At 33.8% G+C, this 24803-nt stretch overlaps 1 protein-coding gene across 5 annotated transcripts in view; it reads right to left on the bottom strand.

Moving 5' to 3' along the window:
- Nucleotides 1–24803, bottom strand: part of Pgant9 (polypeptide N-acetylgalactosaminyltransferase 9) — a 324242-nt gene that overhangs the window by 200919 nt on the left and 98520 nt on the right. For all 5 annotated transcript variants that reach the window (XM_086914110.1, XM_086914104.1, XM_086914108.1 and 2 more), the window contains exon 3: nucleotides 6460–6522. The gene's annotated coding sequence lies outside the window, so the exon portion shown is untranslated. The remainder of the gene's footprint in view (nucleotides 1–6459; nucleotides 6523–24803) is intronic.

Raw genomic sequence — 24803 nt, 5'->3', positions numbered from 1 at the left:
GCAGAAACCGCGAAGAGTTCATTGTGAAACTGTTCGTGAACACATCGATTACGTATGGTTCAGGGACTTTTATGTACTGTCAGAATTTATAGAATTTTATTTTTGACTGCCACGTGAAAAATTGTATCGATGAAGAGAATTTTGACTATCGAGTGGATTCATGTTTTAATGATCCTAATACACGAGAGAGATATTTTACAATTGCTTCTATTATTAGGATTTTATTATTATTAATTATTTTTTTTTAGGTTAGGTTCATCTTCGATAATGGTTTTAATAATTAATTAATAAAGAATCAGACTTTTATTTCCAGTAATCGAAAAGTTTGATAGAATATAAATACGTGATATGAAATTCTATAAAAAGAAATGTCATCTGTATTTTTAAATTAGCTTCGTATCCGAAACTCTTTAGTGATTTTCGCATATTCACAAAAATAAAGAAAACTTTATTTTTATTTCAAACAGCGAAGAAGAGAGACATAGAATTTTATCATTTTTACCTCATATTTCGCGATTCTAATTTTCTTCAAATATCTTTTAATCAATTTTTTCATTATTTCATTTTTAACTGCTAAAATTCCAATAAACATCCAATTCATTCGTGAATTCAATTGTCGAACGACTGTTCAATTCGCACAAAGGATACGTCAATCGACTCTTTAATTAATACCAATCGATTATTAATGCCTGTTAATTATTAACCTCGGATATATATTTTCGTAATTACGTGCCGTTAATTCGCCTGCGTCACGTCTAGTTACGGAAAGAGAAACCCGTTCATAGTTGCAACATCGCACGTCATTGCCGCTACATTGTGCTTTATTAAATAATGAGAATCGATGTTTCCTTGGAATAGGGTCAATAGACGTGTCGAATCGAAAGTAAAGTTACTGGTAAGTGGATTTATCGGGCTGAATGGTCGAATGGCAATTTATCGCTGTGCTTAATTAACTCCACCGACACTAATGGGCTTGGGGGTGGAGCGTTTAATTCGAAAGGGTACGCGTAGGGCGCGAAGAAAGACCAAGTAATGTCGGAGGGATGCAATTAAAGGTCTGGAGACGCTGTGCTGGAGTCTCTGATATTCGTGTCAGTTGAAAATTCGAGTGACTGCCAGGGATTGTTAAACAATTTTAGATTTAGGCTTTTTGCAACCGTTATTATTATTATTATTATTATTTTTATTTTGAATAATGTGTAAAGATTGAAGAACGGCGTTGATGTATTGCAATTAGTTGGTAAAAAATTATTTCGAATAACAAATAAATTGAATTTATCGATACTCGTTTAATTATTCAGAATTTTATGAATATTTATGTAACAAATAGATTTATTTTTCTTCTACTGTTTTTTTTTTAAATTGCTCATTTTTATAAACATTAAATGTTCGTAAAATTCTGATCAAATATTCAGGAATATAATTTATTGAAAAATTGAACTAACATTAAAAATATAGGGAAAGTATAATAATAAAATTGTTGCAGTAAATTATCGCGTAAAAGGTATGTCCATAATCATTTTTAACTTAATTTGCTAATATAAAATTATAAATTCGTTTATAAATTAAATCATCATGCAAGAGAGGGCATAGTAATCATATTTTATATTCTGAACGTATAAAGTTTCAATTACATTGATTAATTAATTGGAAAGCAATTTTTTCTCTTTTATGTAAAAAGTTTCTGGTTTCTGGAAATAGTGAATAAAAGGAAATGGATGCGTTTCATAAAAATAAGAAAAATTCATTAACGTGTAATTTTACGATAACGTTGCAACGTTGGAATAAAAATCGAGAGGTGCATTGAATGGAACTGCTTTTTTCCATAAACGCAAGAGCACGTTGCTTCCTCTCCCAACTATTTCTTCTTTCCTCCGCAAAATTTTTTGCAATTAAAATGCAGTGGCGTATTATGGATTGTATTTTCCAATCTTCCGTTCAAAAAAGTACACACTATTCTATATATAATCAAAGATTAAAAATTTACTTGTCTATATTAATCGAGGATCATGGTAAAATCATTTCATCCTTTAAAAAATGAATTATCCTTGAAAATTTAAATATCTTCAAAATAAATAATTTTCAAATGAAAATGATTCAGATCGGAAAAGAATTGTATTTTTAAATAAAATAATCACTTGTTCTTGCACGAATCCAATGAATTAGAATTAAACGTCAATCTAATGACTATAAACTCGAAGAAAACTGAGAACCAGAATGCGATAAAAGGCATGGAACAGTCATGTCGCATCACATTTATAAGGACGCTCTCATTCTCTTCCTTAATACTGATAATATTTCACTGGCTGATTTGGAAAGGGAAGGAAGTCCGGCCAGAAGGAATTGCAGAATTCATCGATCGCAATTGCCCGGATATCTAATAACAGGTTACTTTGACATTAATTACTAATTCAATTTACATCTAAATTCGAGATGCAACGTGCAAGAAATTTAAAACGAGCTTGAAAAATTGAATTAAAATTTACCGTTTGACTTCAAATTAATTAAACATTATTCACAGATTCGAAAATTTCGATATCTTCGTGAAAAAAATAAAAAAATTAAAAAAAATTATTGGTTAGATTAACTAAACCTTCATCTCATTATCGAAGTATCTCCCAGATAAAATAATTTTTAATTTGTTCAAATATTTCCATACTTGAATAATCATTATGCAGATATAGAAAACATTTTCATTTCGAAAAAACAAGTAAATAAATAAAAACTCACTGTAACTGGACTGTTAAAAAGCATTGGAAAAATCGGTCGGTCATTTGATAACGTTTTTACCGACAGATACGAAGTTCGTCTCCGAATCTAGGGAAAAAGTTTCATTTTACAGGCATAAATCCGCACGATGGCGAGAGATTTTTATAACGGGTCCAATCCAATGGGGAAAAAGAATGAACGATGGAGGCCCGCATCGTCGAGTTCATTAGACTTCTTCGCGTATCGTGAACGCTTAAAAGGCCTGTAAAACACGGCACCAGACATGATCGATCGCCAACCATTATTTGTCGTTATGGAAGACGTGCCGGTATTCTCGCTAAGAAATTGACGATTTGTATTCGTCGACCGTGGCCGATTAAACATTGTTAACTTTTTCTGATCACTCTTCTCAATGAGGGCGCTTTCGATGTCGAACTTTAGATGTGATACATACGGTGTCGAAAATATATTGATTAGAATATACGTTTCGGTTTAAAAGAGATCGTTCTTTCTATCGAGTTTGAATATTGATATTTTTTATCAAAGCTTTTTCTTTCTCCCCTTCTTTTTCATTTTATTTGTGATCCCAATTTTCTATTTTCGCTTCCATTTTTTTTTTTTTTTGATGAAAATTGTGAGACACGATTTATTTTATTTTAATGAAAATTAAAAAAAAAAAAAAAATAAGGCACGAATTATACATACAATTCAGACAGATAAATTTGTAATTTTAATCCCCTCTTTCCTCTTTTTATCTAAGAGATGGATGAAATATTTGTTTTTTTACTGATAATTATACGAAATGTAAAAAATTTTGGCTTGATTTATGAAGACTAAATCCGGTCTATACGAATGTTCTACGGTAGATAAGCATGTGATTTTAATTCCTCTTTTCCACCTCTCTTTTTTTTTTTTTTTTTTTAAGAATGATTAATTCATTCTTGCAAGAATTATAAATCCATGAAATAATAAAATTTTACGAAGTTTACGACAAATTTCCCTCGTATGAATATCTTACGATATATAGAATTTATGACTCTAATTTTCTCTTTCCACTTTCCCTTTACTCTAAAAAATTAACAAAAAGAAATTATCCCATCTTTATGAGAATTATACGAGATAAAAGGATATTCCTCTTGTTAGAATTATGACAAATGAAATTCCTTTGCATGAAGGGATGAACTCACGATTATTATTTTAATAAAAAAATTCTAATTTTACTAAACATCCCGATAGAAATTGTTTCGTTCGCTTTTGTAAGATTTACACGAGCTACAAAGAATTGTAAACTGGTTTACGATAGACGAAATAAAATGTTGCATGGCTGGGAACAGGTTTTCAAGAGAATCATTAATATTCATGCTTGCCAGATGAAGTATCTATATCGCCTTTTCCCTCTTACAGTTATTTTTCCATAAAGGGATTTGCCATCGAATATTATTTACAGACTCGTCGATCGTCGATGCTCAGAGAAAAAGGAGAGAGCAATTTTTTGATTCGCAATTTCTTCAATTTTGGTGATAAAAAAAATTATAAATTCTATATTTGCTAGTGATTTTTGTAAAGATTAGAATGAATCACTACGATAATACAATATTATAATTCTGATTTGCATAATATAATAAATACAATTTCAAGTAAGTAACACGAATTTAAATATTTAATAATAAGTTTCATTTTCTCTCTCTCATACTTCTAATTATATGTAATAAGAGGTTATGTTTCGTTACATAATCAAGCACTATGAATTCTATGAATTGGTATTATAATAATAATTGTAATATAAAAATATCTACACGAAATATAATCTACAATTAATATTTTGAAAAATAAAAATTCACTGGTCAAAGCTAACTCTTGACAAATCATCCCATCCAATATTCACGATTGAAACGCACGATAATTCTTATGGAAGAAAATCGATCCAAGCAATAAAAAATAAAAATTAATCCAAACTGATCGGTTTGTTCGATTTCCTAATCACGTCCACGACACGATAATTTGGAAACCGATCCAAGCAATTAGAAACTGTTGTGTTCACCGCAAGGAACAACTATTCACAGCCTCGTTCACGGCTATATAAACTCGAAATATGGTGCAATTTGCGTCAAAACTTTGGAAGATCGGGTTGTCAGGCATGGACAAAGGGAAATCCGCAAGTCGAGGCCGGAGAATTTCATATTGCTTCCCCTTTTGCAACCCCTTAACAGAACTTACCCCCGAGATCACAAACTTGAACAGGGTAATTGTTTTAACGGTCGAAATCGTGGCGTGTATTTCGATTCCAAGGAAACTATGCATCCAATTGATCGAAACTATTGTTGAACTACATCTTTATGAGTTCTATTGTTTTTGTAAATTGATCAAAGTTAGAGAAATCGAATGACCATTCACCTGATACTTGTGTAGTTTAGTTGTTTATTAAAATGTTTTGATATTGGAATTTAGAGTTATTGTGATTTGGAGATGAGAATAGTTGAGAGAAATAAATTTTGTTATTTTGCAAATTTGTTTTTCTGTATTAAACATTAAATTTTTCAAAAGTATTGAATAGATATCATATTTATTTTATCTTGGAATATTAATAGAATATTTTATTGATTATTGAAATTGCATCTTGATGTCAATTTGTCCGAATTATTTTCATTATTATTAAATGGATTATAATTTCCTTTGTAAACGATTTTAAATTCTCAAAGTGACGACACTCGCGATTAATATTATTTTGTAGATTCGCGATTCATCTTCATTCATTGGCACGAACTTTCATCTGACCCTCCACACCCTTCCATCAATTGAACTCAAAAATAAAGAACGAACTTAATCATATAATTTTCCAAAGAATTGCCTCCAATCTATCTCCATTAATCTCATCAACCCCTAATCATAACTCGTCAAACAATACGAACCCCCTCAACACTACCCCTCGATTACTTTCAAACTTACCACCACCAATTTTACAATTTTCTACATCTTTCCTTCCCGTCTTACTTAATTTCCAGTTTAAAACTGTCTCGTTTATCCACACCACGAGGTACAAAGGAATATCAGGCGATAATTTCTCTCTCTTTTTTTCCCCCCCTTCCAAGAAGAATTATTCACCAGCAGACACTTATATCCGCGGTTGAAACTCTCGCCATTATAATTCTCCTCAGAGGTAAATAACCACGGTGCACGCCGTTGTATCGCTCGTTTTCATAAATCGAGCCACGGGATCTCCGCTCGTTGGACAAAGGAACGTGGAACAAGATAGAAGAAGGGCGAGGTTTGATAATGAACCCGGAGGAGATACGAACGGGTATCGTGAAATAAATCCAAGTAACGGAACGGAATGATAAAGCGTGGAAGGATCGTGGAGGAACAGTAGGATAGTGTTATCGAGGCGAGAACGAGGAACGAGCAGAAATATAACGCTGCTCTTCTCCCGCGTCACAACACCGCTTAACTGAAAAATCATCCCCGGGATCTTCGATGAAATGGCCCGTTTGCAAGCCAGCCCTTGTTCGAATGGGGTACACGAGGTTGATTGTGTTATGTTCAAGGTTTGTTACTTGAAAAAAAAGGTTGAATGCTATATATATGGTAGCCATTTTTTGTTAAAAAAATAGGTAGAAAATTTTATATACTCGTCGTAATTTTGCGGAAGAAGAGTTCACGTTTAAAATTAATAGTAATCTACGAGGAACAAAGAATAATACAACTTCATATATATATATAATCGACCATCCTTAATTTGGTTCAAACACTCACCGTTTCACCGCCGAATCTATTCTAATGTAATTTCTTCCTCGACAAAGCTCCACTGCTGGAATTCTGGAAAAAGAGAAATAGACAAAATAAATAAAATAAAGAATCAGAGGATTTAACCTGATCGAAATTACAGATTCTTTTTTCGTATTTAACTCCTTTCATCCCATCATCCGGTATTATTAAAAATTCAAAGACACGATTCGAGAATGAGAGAGAATTTGAATGAGAAACCCAAGTTCTAACTCGGTTGCGGCGTCGAGGAAAAAAAGCACCCCTGACCTTCGAGCATCTCCGAGAGACGATCGTTCCTACCCTCTTTCATCCTGGATGGATCCTTCGCCTTTCCCTCTCGACAAGAAGTTTCATTCGTCCGCAACGCTTTCAGCCTTCCTCCCTTCGAAACTAGCAAAGAAACGACTCCGTATTATGTATCGACCCCGTAGGGAAGGAAATAATGTCGAAAATACCAACCCTTTAGAAAGGGTTTGTCTCTCTCCCTCTCTGTCTATCTCTCTGGTTACGCCTGTTTGAAGTCGGTATGTGTGGATATATTTGGGAAGAGATATTAGAAGGTAACGAGAAGTAATGGTTTCTTATTTAATCCCTCTAAGTTTAAATGAACGCTGCCATTAAAGCGTAACGAGAGTTGGGGGAAGTTGGAACACGAATGTTCTCCGATTTGATTCAAGAGGGGATTCTTGTTCTTAAATTTACAACAAGTTTTTGACTTTTCGGATTCTTGAACGTTCAAATTGGCGAACTTTGAAATTTCTCGAAAAGATTTCCAAAGTTCGGATTCGTGAACGAACTTCCTAATGAATGGAATACTTTTGATGAGAATTGTCGAATTTTCGAATCGTCGTGGAAACAATTTGTAGAAAATCTGAAAGATCGATTTCAATTGGCGTTACGAAACCGTGGTAATGGTATAAAATATTTTTCCAATTCGAAGAACGGGAGAAAACACGACGCGGGAACGAATAAACGAAGATCAGGATTCGAAAGAGAAGAATTTCGAAATAACGAGAACCGACGATTATCGACAGCTGTCGGCGATATCTGGAATTTCTAGAAGTACTCGAGTAAAAATCATCGATCGTATATTTCACTGGTAGATACGAAGAGGTTTATAAAATGACCTACTTTCCTTCCACACGATTGCACTTCTTCCCCGATAAAATTTTACAATGGGAAGGAATCATACTCGGTATTGTTTTGTGTATTGTTTTTAAATTGCAAATCGGGCAGGGCCATCTTTCCGCAATAACTATAACCCTTTTTTCTTCACGATACAAATTCAGAATAATATTAAAATTCCCGTGCGTTTCAATAAATAGCGCGTAATAAAGAAATAATACGATTAGAATAAAAGTTTTCTTCTCGAGATTGTTCTCAATAGCTTTCAAAAATTCTTTCGAAATTTCAAACCTCTTGATTTTCTTCCGAAGTATATTCCATGGCGAAAGATGCAATGTATACGTACATATTTATAAGTAATTTAAAATACATCGAATATTTGTATCGACGTACGTGCAATAACCAAGAATAAATAATACTAGTATTTGGATAAAAAGATGGGAAATATTTGTGTTATAAACCGGACTGATAAAATCTCGTCAAATAATAATAATAAAATATATGTTTCGAAAATAAATCATCCGTGGTGATCGCGATTCACAATTTTTGCGAAATTCGCAATAAATCTCGCTCTCTTTGTCTACGTTACACACATTTCCAGCCACGAATAATTGATTATTATTTCTCATTAGTGTAAACCATTTCCTCGACAATATAATATTTTCAACACGTTCGATTTTCACCACGTCAATCTGTTCGCGCAAATTTCAACGTTTTGTCGAACGTTTTATCGTGGCGATAAATAAAAAATAATTTTCTGAAATATTCCGACGTTGTCACGGTTTTTGATTTAAAACGAAAAGCGCGATTAACTCGATTCGAACATTTTATCCGCACTTTAATCTTCCCTTTTACCTGAATTTTAACTAAAAATTTCGTTTTCCAACATTTTTCAAATAAAATTATTAAAACACCGGCGAGACGAGATAAATTATTTCCAGACAAATTCAAATGAAATGTAAATATTGAAAATTATATATAGAAATTATCGCTTAATTTTAAATTCTCACATTTATCGTGTAGGTTATATTTCTTCAATCATGTTATGTCATATTTAACGTTATATCGCTTCAACAATCACTTTTCGAAGTAACGTTCCACGCGAATTGAATAATGAATTCCAAGGATTCGAGGAACCGCGATAAATTATTATAATTTAAATTATTATAATCACGTAGCACTTATCGAAATTCAGTAGGAAGTGGTGGTACGTTTGCAGGATTGGTGGTGGTGGGATTCGATAAAAATTAATTAGCTCCTTGCTGACCTTGCTCGCTTTAATCATGCGCGTCGCATTCTTTTTTTTTTTTTTTTCCCATATCGTTTTATGAACGATACAATAGCTTCGACGTCGTCGTTAAAATGTCATAACGTTTATGACAAAGTGTTCATTAATTGTGCCGACATCGAGTGATGACCGGTTGTGTCGATGCGATGACTCAGATCGGTGCAAAGCGATAACTCGCTATAATTATAAAGATCTTTTGATGATGACATTATTAGATACACTAGTGGTGTCAATGTATGATCAATGCGTTATAGAAATAGATCGATTTTTATATTGCAATTTTTATATTATGCTCGTTAAAACTTGAAGTGAGGAAGTTCGAGTAAAAATACGAAACGATTACTGCCCGTCAACACAAGTGTCGTGTATTTCCGGATACGAGCGATAATCGTCTTATCCATATGTGCATCAAATAAACAAATCATATTGCGATAAATTTTTTTAATTTATCTCGATTCTGATATTCTTCTAAGCCTGGCAATCTGCTTGTAATTTAAAAAGCTTCGTTTCTACGAAAGCTTTCATCTTTCTTTCTAGATGTTCTAGAATATCGATTCTTCGTAAATAGAAAAACTCTTAACGCTAAGAAATGTTATCTCATCGAATTTCACTAATTTCTCTCCATCCCTTCTTTCTTCCCTCTTGCAAACTTCAATCTTGCCTTTAACTCAAACAGATCGTCGAAATATTTGCAAGAATTAATTTTTATATTACACGAAGATTTTTATAAAAATTTAATCTATTTTTAATTCAGTCTTTCATCGGCATTTCAAATGTCATTTTTGATCGAGACGAGGCGAGACACGAGGCAATAACGAATATTTCATGCCCTGCACGGAACAAGAGCAAATGGGTCCATTGCAGCTGCAATTAACGTTATGTTACAATTAATATCGAGTCAACGAAACGGCCGCGCGCTTTTCCACGAAATCACGTTTAATCGGATCGCACGAAATACGATTCGCTATCAATCTCGAGACACTCGGCCATTTTCGTGACAACTTGGCTGTCGTTTATGCGCAACGATTTGCCTCGTTATTCGCCGATTTCTCTTTCTCTGATTCTATCCAACAATCTTTTGTTTTCTTTCTTCTCCGTCTCATTTGGACTCGATGGACGAATGCTTTTTCTCTTTTCTTTTTTTCACTTTAATGAAATGGAATGGTTTTTTGAAAATTTTTGATTTTAGGTTATGATATGGAAATATTGTTTGTCGATAAAAAAAAATGATTTAATAATCGGATGTTTAATTTAATTTTTCGCGTTATATATTTTCTTTTTTTTAAATCATTATTTATACATTTTATTGTATAAGTTGGATAGGATAAATTACTGTGCTGTTTCTGTACATATTGCACGTTGATTAAATGTCAAACAGAAGAAAGTTTTGAGTACCAGCATCTTAGAAGGTATATATATATATAAAACTTTCGACAAGCTTGTTTGAACTAATTTCATTTGAACAAACATTTCTTTGACACTTATTTACATTTCATTTAGAAACAAAATTCGTGTTAAATGAAATAATAATTTTAAACTTTATAAATAATGATTTTGTAAAAAAAAAAAACTATTAATCTTCACGTTAAACGATTCTACACTTATCCATATAATATTTCAACGAGTAGATTTCTCGACTCGACGAAATCGTTCACTTGTACGTGTATCGTATATCTCATTGATCGAAATTTTGCGATCCATTTCACAGATGTGCAACTTCCTCCACTCATGCGATGTTAATATATATATATATATAATATTTTATAGAAAGATATTACATAAAATACTTGTACATTAAATGATCATAAAACAACGCATTAGAATAAAAGCCAAGTCATGAAAAGTGAGAAATATTTTATACGATATTTTTATCGAGGCAGGCAATAAATTTTTACTGTGCTATCAACCTTATATACTTTTACGATAACAGATGGATAAAAGGAACGTAATTTATAACAAATTTTGTAAATAACACGAAGTTTAAATCTATAACATGAAAACGAAACAGAAAATACATCGAATTCGTTACGGAAATCATTACGAATTACGATAACGAAACAACCCCCGAATTCTCGACTCGATAAATACGAAAATAATTCGTCAAATCCTTGGAATTTCGAAAGATTTCATTCCCAGCTCCTTCGATCAGACTTGTTTTGCAACTCGAATTCATCGAGGCGAGCGTCCTTTTATGATTTCCACGATGCAAGGACGATGAGATGCGAAGAGAGAACGATTCACTGCCCCAGTCGGCTTCGAGCCACGCGAGGAAGCGCGTGGGCATGATGGTACGTTGTGCGAGAAGCATATGCAAGAGTTGTGCGAATAATGTCCGTGAAACTGCGCGACAATCGGTTTAAAATTGGACGATACGTTGGAAGCGGAGTTGGATCGCTTTCGGGTAGTAAACAGGTGTTAAGTTTGCGTATTCTCTCGAGGAAAATTGAAAGGCGGATGATGGATGAGGCGAAGGTTTGTGGAAAATCGAGGAAGGAAGTTGTGGAGAGTCTGCGTGTATTATAAATATATTTTTCGCGATCACTTTTGTGAAAATATTTGAACGGGAAGAAATATATTTGCATTGTGTCGATGCTTCAAATTTCAAGTGATTCGATTATTAAATTCTCAATTTCAGTTGTATCGAACGTTAACTTGCCCTTACTTCATCATTATTTCATTGTAGAAGTTAATATCGTAATACAAGTGTCCGATTATATTATTAAAACTAGAACTCGTATCTAGTTTTCGTCAATTCATAATATACATAGACTTATAATGTTTCTTCTGGATCCTGATGAAATGATGTACAACGATGAAACGCCAGGATATTTCCAGAAAGGGATGGAATACCCCCAAAGCTTATCTATCTACGACCACAAATCATCAAACTACGCTTCTCCTTCAGGAAACCAAGTTTCTCCATATATAGCTTGTCATAATAAATTATGTCAGTCACATCTGGAAGATGAAATGGACACTTTCAGCAAGACGACATCATTTCGATCGTCATCTTAATTGTACTACGCTATTTTCTATAATTAATCACAATTTATTCCTCAACATATTTCAAAAAATTCAAGGCTACGATATTTTAAACGAAAACCTTATCAAATCATCACCACGAACAAATTTAAATATTATTGCAAAGACAAAATATAATATTTATAGGTTATGTCAGGAGTAAAAAATGTAACATCTCGAGCAAAAATATGTGTAAATACAATATTCCCAAATCAACGTTGCGACATAAAATTACAGTGCAAACAACGCATCAATACCACAATAAAAATATTTATTCCTTATAAACAAATAAATTAGTGTAAAAAAAAAAGAAAAGGCAAAATTGGCAAAAGAATGCAACATCTTAAACAAAAGTACGTTCCTAGATCAACGTTGCGATATAAAATTACAGTGCAAACAACGCATCAGTTACACCACAATATAAATACTTATTCCTTATAAACAAATAAATTAGTGTAAAAAAAAAAGAAAAGGCAAAATTGGCAAAAGAATGCAACATCTTAAACAAAAGTAAATGCAATATTCCTAAATCAACGTTGCGACATAAAATTACAGTGCAAACAACGCACCAGTTACACCACAATGTAAATACTTATTCCTTATAAACAAATAAATTAGTGTAAAAAAAAAAGAAAAGGCAAAATTGGCAAAAGAATGCAACATCTTAAACAAAAGTACGTGTAAATGCAATATTCCTAAATCAACGTTGCGACATAAAATTACAGTGCAAACAACGCACCAGTTACACCACAATGTAAATACTTATTCCTTATAAATGAGTTAGGTTTAAAAAAAAAATAAAAAATAAAAAAAAAGGCAAAATTGGCGAGTCACCGAAGCGAGAATAACGAATACGAGTGGCTCGTCCAATGCACGCGTATCGGTAATAAGAAGTGCTCCTGCAATTAGCGTTGAATAATTAAAGGGTCGTTAATCCCAGACGGCCATACTGAAATAATTTCGACGAACGGTGAAAGAGAAGAATGGAGGAGATAAAATAAAATCCCGGAAACCTTGCAAACCATTCTCGAAACGACGTTTCGTTTCGGCTGGGGCCACGAAATTGCAGAAACTATCGATCGTTTCGGTGTCTACGTCTTAATTCTTGCCACCGTTTCTACGCGGGAATGCAATAATCGTACGTTAAAACGTGACACAGCTCCCTATATAATTAATGTCACAATGAGGGGCGAGTGTCGCGTTGCACAATGCATTCGCAATGCCGCTGAAGCACCGTAATTACCGTGAGTTTGTCTTCCCTCCCCTGACAACGTGCCGTCGTGGCAAAGAAATATGGCAAAAAACTGGTTATTCCTTTCCTCTTTTTTTCCCTTTTCCTTTCCTTTCTTTTCTTGTTTTTTGGAGGGAAGGATTTAATAGCGTTGTTTGTTTTAATCCGTTTTAACCATTAGGGCACCTTTTTGTGATCGAATGCGAGTCGTGAAAAGAGATATATTACGAAACAGGTTGTTCGTTATATAGCGAAATCCGCGACTTTGATGCCGCAAGTGTGAGATCGATGGAACAATAAATAAACGCTCTTCAACAGGATCTCGTTATTTTTCGGTTGCAAAGCGAAGATTCAAAATTATTTTCGTACACGCTTCTTGTTTAGGAAAGGTTCGTTTAACGGTTCGTTTAACAGTTGGATGAAGGGACGAAGAATTGGATTTTGGGTCGGGTTCAAAGTAATTCGAGTTAAAGATTTTTTCGTTCTTATTTTTAAGTAAGAAAAGAAGACAAGTTTCGACGAGTTTGTGTCAATTGTATCAATTCAGCTCACTTACATTCAAATTAATTTCCTTGTGAGTATCTGAACTGTCCGATTTCGCATAAATTTAATCGAAAATCGTGTTTAACGGAGAACCAGTTACGTACAAATCGAGTTATCACAACCACGACATTTATAATCCATACGTAATTCATCCCCGCACAACTATTATATCTCGGATCGCTTCACCGCAAATTCAATAATATCCCTTTCCTTATAATAGGGGCAGGACAGCTCGAAGAAGAAAAACTAATGAATTATTAATTCACAGATACACATCTCGAATCTTCTTTTATTAAATTTCTCCGTTCCCCAATCCCGGATATTTCCGGATATTTACATTATTTATGAGAGAACATCGGCCGAGGGAAGACAGAAAAATTCCAGAAACCATTTCTTCCCCTGTCCTTATCCCTTTCCATACGAGTAACAGTTTCTTCGATCGATATTAAAAGCCGCGTTAAATATCGCGAGACAAAGGCATGTGCAAATGGGGTGGAAAAAAGAATGGTTTAAGGTTCGGCTGGAAGAGAGTGAAAAGCAACTCGGTTGCTTTTATTTTTCGTAAATTATTTTACCGATGCACACGAGCCTACACAATTTTTCTTTCCTTTTTTTTTTTTTTCACAAACAACGAAAGAGGAGAATAGAAAGGGGGAAAAGGAGAGGAAGGAAAGAAAAAAGAAGAAAGATAAACGCGCACTCGTTACGAGCATATGAAAAATGCATGACGCCAAAAGGATCGTTATGCTAATTCGTTTGACGCAGCGTGTACAGTTTCGTGTACACAACTTGGCTTGGACGGATACCATCGATCGTAATTAAACTTGTCCATCATCAGATCTCTCCACTTTGATCACCGCGTTTCTGTGAACGATTTCGAGGATGAATTTTCTATCAATGATCGTGAGAAATTTGCACGAGGGTGTTGGTGTAATGGAGGTTTGCGGTCAGTGTAATTTGATTAATTAGCTGAATTAATTGAAAGCGTCTTAATATTTAAGAGAATTCCACAGCCGGGTTCCCGTAAAATAAACGGGTGCACGAGTAGTTTTAATTAGATGATGCAAATAATCGTAAATTATTTATCCGAAAGTGGAAGTTGTTAGCGTAATTGAATAATTGGAATAATTATTTAAATAAATTACCTAAAATTATTAGGGGATTTAGACACGATTTTGAATGATCATATATATATTAAAAATTAAGAATATTCAATTACAATATGGTATATAATATATGATATAGAAATATAAAGCATAAAAAATGATTAATCCTTTCAAATGTAAAAAAATAATTTCACTTTTGTAGAGTAACAACAGTAACAACGAAATAATCGTGAATTATCCAATCTCATAAGCGTGCAAGCATACCTTATGATATAATCGGTATTACTTTTTTCCAACTCAATCTCAATTTATACCTGTTTTAAACCTCGATTTTACTACTCGTTAAATAAAAATATTTGCAATACTTGCACTTTATCTAGATGGTTAATTAATTCTTCATCCTGCACGACGATTAGATATTATTTCCTCGTAAACGCATATTTAAACCGGAGAAAGAAAAAAAAAATGTAATAAGGAAATAATAAAAAAGGAGAATGAATACGTACGTTGGATTCAATCCCCGCATAAAACACAAAGTTACTTATGATCCAACAAATATTCTCTTTTGTAATCTGCAATTCATAGCGTGTTTAATATTCATGCACTCAAATAAAAGTTTCCTGGCTGTCTTATTCCCAGCAATTATAGCGTTCTTTTTGAAATTTCGCAAGAGTAAAGCTCGCTTAATGTGCAATGAATAAAAAAAAAAAACATGATAACATTGATTAAATAAAAAAATGACAAGCGATAAAAATAATCCTTAATAAATACCTTTAAAAGCTTCGAGAAAATTATAAAATTCATTTCTCCAAACCGATTCGAATCATTGAATCATCGAAACGCTCTTTATGATATTTATCGACTTCGTTTCAATCCAATTACGGAAAACATGGAAAAGGAAAAATATCAAGAACAAAGTAACGAATAAAATAAATAATCATTGCAAAAAACTTCGAACGGACCGAGCCAAAGTTTCTTCGAATCAACAGAAAAAGGGAAAAAAAGCTTGCTTACTTACGACGTGAATTCTCAGATCGTCGAATCCGTGCCGACGGAAATTATTAGATGAGAGAAGGAAGGGGAGCTGTTGCGGGACCGATGGACGGTTGTCGAGTAAATCCGCGAAAACCAAGCGACCAGAGGCGGATGATAACCGGCTAATCTTGGAAAACAGTTCGGTGGGAACTGTTCGCGAGCAAGGTAAACGAGTCGAAATTTCCACAGCGGTGAGGATCGACGAGCGTGTAACTCGCGAATAACGCGATTTTCCAGTGGCTCCCTCGGCACAGACCGATCCTATATATTCGATAATTGTACCGACTGTGCGTCTGTGTTAAGAGGCAGATGTTAAGTCGGATTATCGGGGAAAATTTTGCGCGTCCCCGCGTTTCTGGAGGAGGGTGGGAATATTCATACATGAGGATAGGATGATAGGTAATCCGGTGATGCGAAATGAAGATTCCGAAGGTGTTTGTTGAGATTCTGTAAGAGTGGTTTTGAAACGAAGGGTAAGGTAAGGTGAGTGCGTTGTGAGTGAAAAGAAGGGAAGAGAATAAAGTGAAAAATAAAGAATGATAAAGGGGGAAAATTGTGAAGATATGAATTGGTGGTATTAGTGTTGAAGAGTAATCGATAATAGGAAGAATGGGAATAATAAACGTTGCTTTTGAATGTTGAAAGATAATTAACGAATGGAAACAACGAATGTGAATTATCTCTTTTATTGTTAAGTAAAGAATTAGTATTGAAAATATATTTTATAGGATAGAAAAAATGATGAAGAAGAAATAGTGATTCTTATTTTTGTCCTTTCTCTCTCTCTCTCTCTCTCTCTCTCTCTCTCTCTCTCTCTCTCTCTCTCTCTCTGTCGCTGATTGGCAAGAGCTTATGATCCTCCGTAATCCCATCAAGCACAGAATATGATTCTGGTTTTAAGAAAGGTTAGAGATGATTTACTTCTCTTCTTTCAAAACTTTTCTAGTGAATGTTCTTGTGAAAAAAGTATACCCTTTAAATAGGATATAGTTTTATTGAACTTGTTCGATGATTGGCGAATTTAAATTTGATTGGTAAAATGGCCAATTTGTGTGAAAATTATACCATCTTCAATTTACACAATTTTTCGTGTTCACATATTTTAAGGCGACATTTGTACAAATTTGTTTTTTAAACGTATTAAAATCAATCGTGAAAGTTTCATGATTATTCAACATAATTTCGCAATTTTTTAAATTTTAAACGAACGAATGAATTTTAAAAATAAGCATGATATCATGATATATAATCAAATAAAATATTATCGTATTCAATATCGAATGAAGAGATGAAAAAGATAGTTTTTCAAATTTTCAAAAATTTCCATTCAGAATTAGTATTTTTTTTTTTCATTAATATACGATTAAAAAAAAAAATAGCTGAAAAAAATAAAAAATTGAAGAAAATATATTGTTATATTGCGCGAAGAACATTCTGTCCATTAAGGATTAAATGACAAATGGGAGACATATGAATATCAATATCCATTATATCCAACATAATTTTTCCGCGTTTCTGATACGTGAGAAGATCCACATCCGTGGATGACAGTAATGAAAGGGCAAAGTTTGCGGATCCGAGGCAATATAGAAAATCAGGATGGATTATCCGACGAGAAGACGACGTTGGTTTTCCGTGTGCTCAGCAAAGAAACGCGGGAAATATGCGGGGGATGCGAAAACTTCTGATACTGAAGGAAAAGGAAGAAAAAGAAAGAGAGAGAGGAGTGGTTGGCTCTTGTAAGCACGAAGAAGAATCAATGTTCGCCAACAAAGTGGTAATACCGGGCCATCTGCTATTCGGCAGATATGAGCAGCCAACCAGTTGAGCGGAACAAAGTCGCGAAAAGAAAGAGAAAGAACGAAATCTAATGAATATTTATTTAACTCTGGGAGGGAGGATAGGGAAAAAAGTTTGAAATTTCTATAAGAATGAGAATTTTATTTTCGATGGAAATGGGTTTTTAATGGAAACGGAAAAAGAAATTGATATTTGATATATTACGATAAAAAATTTTGATAATATCTCGTGTAAAATAAACAAATAAATAAAATTCGGTGGATCAATAATTTCACAGCTGATACAGTATCTATGTTGCAACGTTAACGATATTTGACCGTTTTTGATCCCCCCCACGGATAATTCTCTCGTTATCGGTGTATCGGACATTGTGCACCCCTCTTTTCCCATCCCGCCGATCGGTGGATCGCTCTATTTCCAGAAATTCGAATATTAATGTGGACAAACGGGCAGCAGATTCGCGCTGAATCCAACTCCCCTTCTAATTCCAAAGCTTAATCCAATCTGCATGCAATTGTCAACGAGGCAGCGCTACCGTCGGGGCTGCTTGATTTTAATTAAACCCAATGCAGATTAAATCTAGGCAGTAAACACGCCACCAGCCCCGAAGACAGATTAGAAACTCGTCTTGTCCGCATAAATTAATAACGATCAGTGTCGATCGATGTCCAACCTGGACTGTATCGATCGATTAACCTCAAAGTTAATTTAAAATACATACCGTAATTCTTCCCTAGTTTATTCATTATGATAAAATCGAATATGGAATTTTTATTCGTCGAACGATTGATTCGATTAGGGATGAATCCAGATCGTTCGAATAGAAAAATTGAATCGATTCGATTGTTAAATTCTGATTCTGTTAGCAAATGGATCGGTAAATTTTGTACGGTTCGATAATTAATCGTTCGGTTGTTAAATCCTGATTCTATTACTGAAATTGTTACTCTTCTCTTCAGTTTGATTATTCCATTCTGATTCTATTATATAGACGGATGAATATTTTCTCTGTTCCATAATTTTACAAAATTTTACAAAATAGAAAATCAATATTTATTCTGAATCCTATGAATTCGAAATAAAAGTAAAAAGAAAGATTTCAAATTTGTCGAAAGTAAAATAATCTCAAACAGAATTACCCCGTATATAATATCACGAATAATTTCATTCCAGATATCATCCGACCTAACCTCAAACACCGGAACAACTGCTCGAAAACAAACTCGAGACTCGTGTTAATAATCCATGAGACAATAAAACAATGATAATCCACTGGAACAAAGGACAGAAATCCTTTCAACCGTTACGAGTCCCCCGAATCCGGCAATAATCAACCAAAGCCGAATCATCCGCGGAGTATAGCACGAACCCGGCACATTTGCATCAATTGTTCAAACGGTAGAGGCGCAACCGCGAGGCGCAGCAAACTTCAAGTATAAGCCGTAGTTCGAGAAGTTGCAAGTTCTCTACGGGGCGAGAGCGTAACTAATTAAGAAAGATCCAACGTAATTAATTCGTATGCCGGACGTTTGTTTCTGCTTCAAGAATCCCGCTAATATTCGCCACGGCGATCAACCATCGTCCTGCGGATTAAGCAGCCCGTCCATAGCCCGAGATGATTCGAGTTCCAATGGGAATATTTCGACCGCGTGGCATCCGGTTCCGGCTCGTTAATAGAACTTGGAAACGATCAACTCTGCCACCTGAGGAGTAAACTTAAAACTGGACGCAAGTTCTTAATCGTGGAGATATACTGCGCGAGATAAATTTTGTGGATGATCTTTATATTTTGAAAAATGTGCGTTGTAAAAATGTAAAGATGGGGAATATAATTTGTCGAAAGATATAGTTGCTGTTGTAAACTTGAGTTGAATTAGAATAATTTTTTTATTTGAAGAAAAAGTAATACGATCTCGTTGATTTGTATAATGCGATACTTTCATGTTGTGGATTATTGAGGTTAGATTAGCTTTATAGAGACTATAAAGGAATATTGACGTCTCATCAATATTCACAAAAATATCTTGAGAGAATTGTTGATGAATAACTTGAATAAAAAAAAAAAAATTAATTTACACGAAAAAGAAAATATCACTAAGTAATAAATAATAGTTTATATATTCCAATGCTATTTATAATAAACGAAAATTACAAGACAAAGTATTGTGTGTTGATTTCAACGAATGCATACCACGTACAAAATATCGACAAGTTTTTAAATTCTTTTGAGAGAGATAATAATACAATCGAGAGTGCTCAAGAGTTTGATAATATTATGTATTATGATTTACGTTGCACGATATGAGTGTATAGCGTTCTTTAAACTTCATTAAGAGAAACAAAGATTATATCTACATTGTCGGCTGAAAGTACGAGATTATCCGAGTTACTTTTTACTTTCTGCAGAAACATAAAGATTAATTCTGTGACAATCAGCTTTCAAGAGTAACTTGTTAATGTTTATTCCAGACTGAAAATTTATTTTCTTTTGAAAAATTTTCATTCAGAGATATTAAAAATATATTAAGTTGCATTTAATTAGTAATATATTGGTTGACATTTTTAATCGTTAAAAAGCAATTTATTTTTACAAGTTTTTTAAAATATAAGCTTCAATTTGCACAGAATATTTTTCATAGGGAAGTTTAATTAATTTTTTAATTTATACGTTGTTTCGTTATTTTCTCGAAATAACGTTGGAATTTTTTCAAAGCAATTTATCAGTTTTTTCTTTTTTTTTTTCTCTTTAATCATTAAAAAACTAAAATATTATGAAATAATCAGAATTTAGATTATGAAAATATTTTAAATTTAATCTTTGGAATTAATTGATATTCGAAATGATTGTATAATACCAATTGTATCTGTAACTTTTTGAAATCACTCATTGTATAACTTTCTTGATGTATTGGCTTCAATTTTGCATCGCAATGGAAACATCCACTATTTTAATTTGCATTTGTAACACGCACTGATACCATCGATTATGAATATGCATCCGTTGGATAAGCAGAACGATTCTGTCCATTTTAATTAATGAATGGAGTTTCCTATGCTTTTATTTATCATAACGACTCGTTCTTTACCGTTACAAACAAACGCGAACTGACAATTTTTCATTTCTCTATAATTACACATTACTATACTAAACTATGTCGAGAAAATATACTTTAAAAAATAATAATTTCGTAAAAGAGAAACTAAAATCCAGATAAATCCTGTCCAGTATCCATCTTACATAAAAATAAACCCGTCTTTATCCTATTCTCCCTTAATAAATAATCAATATTTCTCAAAGTATTCACGATTTAAAATTTCACAACGCTTTACAATGTCAGTCGAAACGAACTTTTCTCCTCCGAATCCTGGCAAAAACAAAAATTATCTGACTTCGTCTTAAAAAAGTCGAAAAAAAAAAAAACAATCGCTCGTCCATCCAAGCGTATTACATTATTCTCGAAACGAATCTTTCTAATTGCCAGGACTATGAGAAGCTAACAGTATTATCGTGCCACCTTTTCTTAACCCGGGCAACAATTAAGCTGAAAGGCAGGACGAGTCTTTCGCCGAGATGAGTAGATTACCTTGTTAGTCTGGCTACCGTGTTATATATGGCGAATGTGTAGTGTATAGCTCACCTTTCCTGATGTTTTTGTGGACGAGACACGTTTTCGTGTCGCCTGAGCGTGGCTTTGCTTCAGCAAAAATAAAGAGAGACGAACGGAACACGACAAAGACAATGTTGTTATGCGCGAATAACCGTCATGGAGGGGAGGAGAAGGACGATTCCGAGTTGAAGTCTGCGGTTAATAGACGGATTTTAGAAACAGAAGAGCGCGCTAGTGTTGTCAGCTACGTCAGTCGTTTGGAACGTGTAAATAAGAAATTTCTCTAAGGTATATATAATCGCGAGTTTCGATTTCACTCTTGCAAATAGATTTTGTGTAAATTGAAGTTAGGAGTTTCCTGGACAAGTGATTTTGAAAAAAAGATTATGAATTTTTTAAGAATTTCGATATTTTGTTTTCGAACTGTCGCTGTTATTACCAAAAAGAAAAAGAATCACGGGATAGCAAATATTTTTATTGACTGAAATCGTTATATTGGTTATAAACAAGGATTATAAGTGAAAATTTTTTTCTCTTTTTGTGTGAATGTTATCGTTGAGAGAAAATCATTTTGATCACTCGTAAGAGATTTTATCAATGAGAGAAATTTATTTTGTGTTGATTAAATTTTAATAATAATAGAAAATTTTAGAATAATTTTTGGTCTCTGATTTTAAGAGTTACAGAGAAATATTGGTTCGTGTTTTGTAAATTATGGATTTAAGAAGATTTTATAAATATCAATAAAATTTTCTAAAAAGATCATGGAGATTTTGTTCTGTATCTATCATGTTTCTGATGAAAAATAAAAATTTGTATTTTATTCTTTAATTGAACTCTTTACAATATTAATTACAGTATAATATATGAGTGAAAATCGATTGACAAAGTTTCCAGAAATTCTGTTCAAAGAGGATAATATATATATATATATTCGAAACTTTGACGTCATTTGATGCAGAGATCAAATAACGATGCACTCGAGAAAAGAAATGCTGAAAGTCGACCTTCGAATGACGATAACGACTAGCGGAAGAGGAAGTTCCTGTTCGGAACTTAATGATCAGCGGAATCTCTTTTTTCTCCAGGCAACGATCGCTCGCTCATTGCTGGCTTTTAAAGGTTTATCGTTATTGCGGCCAAGAAATTGCCTGTATTATCTGGTGCAATTAGAGGGCTAAATGGTTTTCCAAGCGTTTTTATTCAAGGGATATTTATCAAATTTTTCATAAACAAAAGAAAGGATTCTCATCGAATCCATACATTCGAGGGAAAAAAATTTGCGACGATAAAAAAAGAACGAGTGCCCTCGAACAACGTGAAGAGAAGGAAGCATATAAAGAACGAAGCAATCCCCTATCGTGGAACAGGTTTAAACGAATGCAGCGCAGCGTCGAAATAACCGTAAAGGAACCGAGTTTCTTCGGATATTTTACCTAATATCTCACCATTTGACCCCCGTAAAAATCATCATATTTTTAAACGTGCTTCCCATTGTCGCCAGAATATAAAGAAAAAGAAGAGAAGAAAACTCGTGAGAACGGAAACTTTTACACCCTTTTCGTCGAGAAAACGTTGGAGAAAGGGAAGGAAAAGAGGTGGAGCGCGAAAGAAAAGGATTCGATGGGAGTCATTTATTTTATGACCTAAAACTTTACGAACACTTTAATGCTCCGTCTAAACAAATCGCCGTAGCTTTAAAGATCTCGTTAACAAGATGTTATCTAAGGTTAAAGACATCGTTAGAAACGTTGTTTTAATTAAAGAAATACAGTAAGTAATTTTTATTGCAATTAAATAATATGTACGTAAATATTCGATAATATTTGTTCTTGTTTACGTGAACATAATATAAAAAATTTCGGGATAAAATGATTGACAATCAAATTTAAAATCTTTTTGAAATGATATTGTGTGCTTTGTTGTGAATTGAGTGTAAAAATTTGCATTTAAAGAACTATTACTGCGAAATTATTATTGGGAGGGGAAATTTTTCAAATAAAAAGAATTAAATTAAATTATCCCGTTACTCCTTCCCCAACTTTCAAATCCAATCACACACAATTTCAAAAAAATCTATCTCCCCGCTTCAAATACATTTCACGCAAAATCCTATCCATCAATCTAAAACGTAACCACCACCACCACTACCACCAGATTGCATCTCACCGAAGAGAGGGGGAGAGAAAAGAATCAAGAAAAAAAAAGCGTCGAATTCAACTATAAAAATTTCGTAACAAAAGACTGTCTTCCTCTCCAAAAGAAAAAAAATAAAAATAAATAATAATAATAATGGAAAATGAAGCGTGACGAAATCGAATATCGAAAATTCCAGCGGAAAAGAAAATACCTATCCATCTCCGATGACAAAAAGTTTTCACTCGGCAATATTCGATTCGAAAACGAGCGTCTGTCATCGATCCTCCAACAAATTGTATCTCCCGTTATTCGCGATCCATATCGTAAACTCGAACGTCCACCACACAGACAAAAGCATGGGAGAAGAGAGGGGAGGGAAAAAAATTCCCCAGGTTGGAAAAGTTTCGAGAATGCGTCCCTCTGTCGGCCGTTGAAGGAAGCTAAAGCAATCGAGGTGTCTCTAAACAAACTTCAGAAGACGTCGTTTCCAACTCTATTTTAAGCTGAGAGTGCACAAGCTGAGGAAAGGGGAGTTGTGCCAATATTTGCCACGGACTAAAATGACATATCGTTGTTGTCGGAACGCGCCATTAAACATTGCATCCACCCCAGGACTTTCACGGACTGTCGCGCGGCCGCGTTGCATTGTAACGCAAATAATGTAACCCCGGTATCATAGAAATCATCGTTGAAATGGCTGTCCGTTTATTTCAACCAGATGAATGGAAGGGGAAGGGGCAAGAGAAGGGAGGCAAGAGGGAGGCAATGGTGTATACGCACGGTCAATACCGCTGTTAACCGTAATAGGGTCGAACAATCACGTGAATCGCATGGGAAATGGCAACGCTTTTCGTAATTTTATCGAAGGTGTCTCTTCGTGGTGTACCTTATTATCATTGTTGCGTGATATTTTGGGGAGGATCGATGTATTGATTGTATTGGAATATTGTAATTAACGAGAGAAGGAAAGCGATCTTTCGACGTGTGGAGTGGTTTGAAACGAGCAACGCACCGTATGCGTCGAGCGATTTCTATGGTGTGTTTAAGCTAACTATCGAACGTATCTTTTTCATACAGCATCTCCTTGTTTACCATATTCGATATTTTAGAGGACGTATATGCTTGGATTGGAAATGTGACGTGGTGATTTGATTAGAGGGAAAGTGAATGTATTCGAATACATTAAGAAATTATTTAAACGATAACTCGGAAAATATTGTTTCTCGAGTTAAAAAATCTTCTCGATTAAATTTTTTAATTCTTTAAATTCCACCAAATTTTGTATCAATTCTATATTTAGAGTATTTGATATAATTTTAATATTCTTTTTACAGCATTTATTAATCTTGAATCGTAGAAACTCTCGGCACAAAAGGAAATCAATTTCACTTGACAAATTGTTGTTAATGCATTTTAATCGTGATTCAACGAAGATT

This window comes from Apis florea, unplaced genomic scaffold, assembly GCF_048593485.1.
Source record: "Apis florea isolate Af1SG1 unplaced genomic scaffold, ASM4859348v1 contig_3585_pilon, whole genome shotgun sequence".
Lineage (NCBI taxonomy): Eukaryota > Metazoa > Arthropoda > Insecta > Hymenoptera > Apidae > Apis > Apis florea.
The sequence above is the reverse complement of the archived record's forward strand: the minus strand, read 5'-3'. Positions and strand labels throughout refer to the sequence as shown.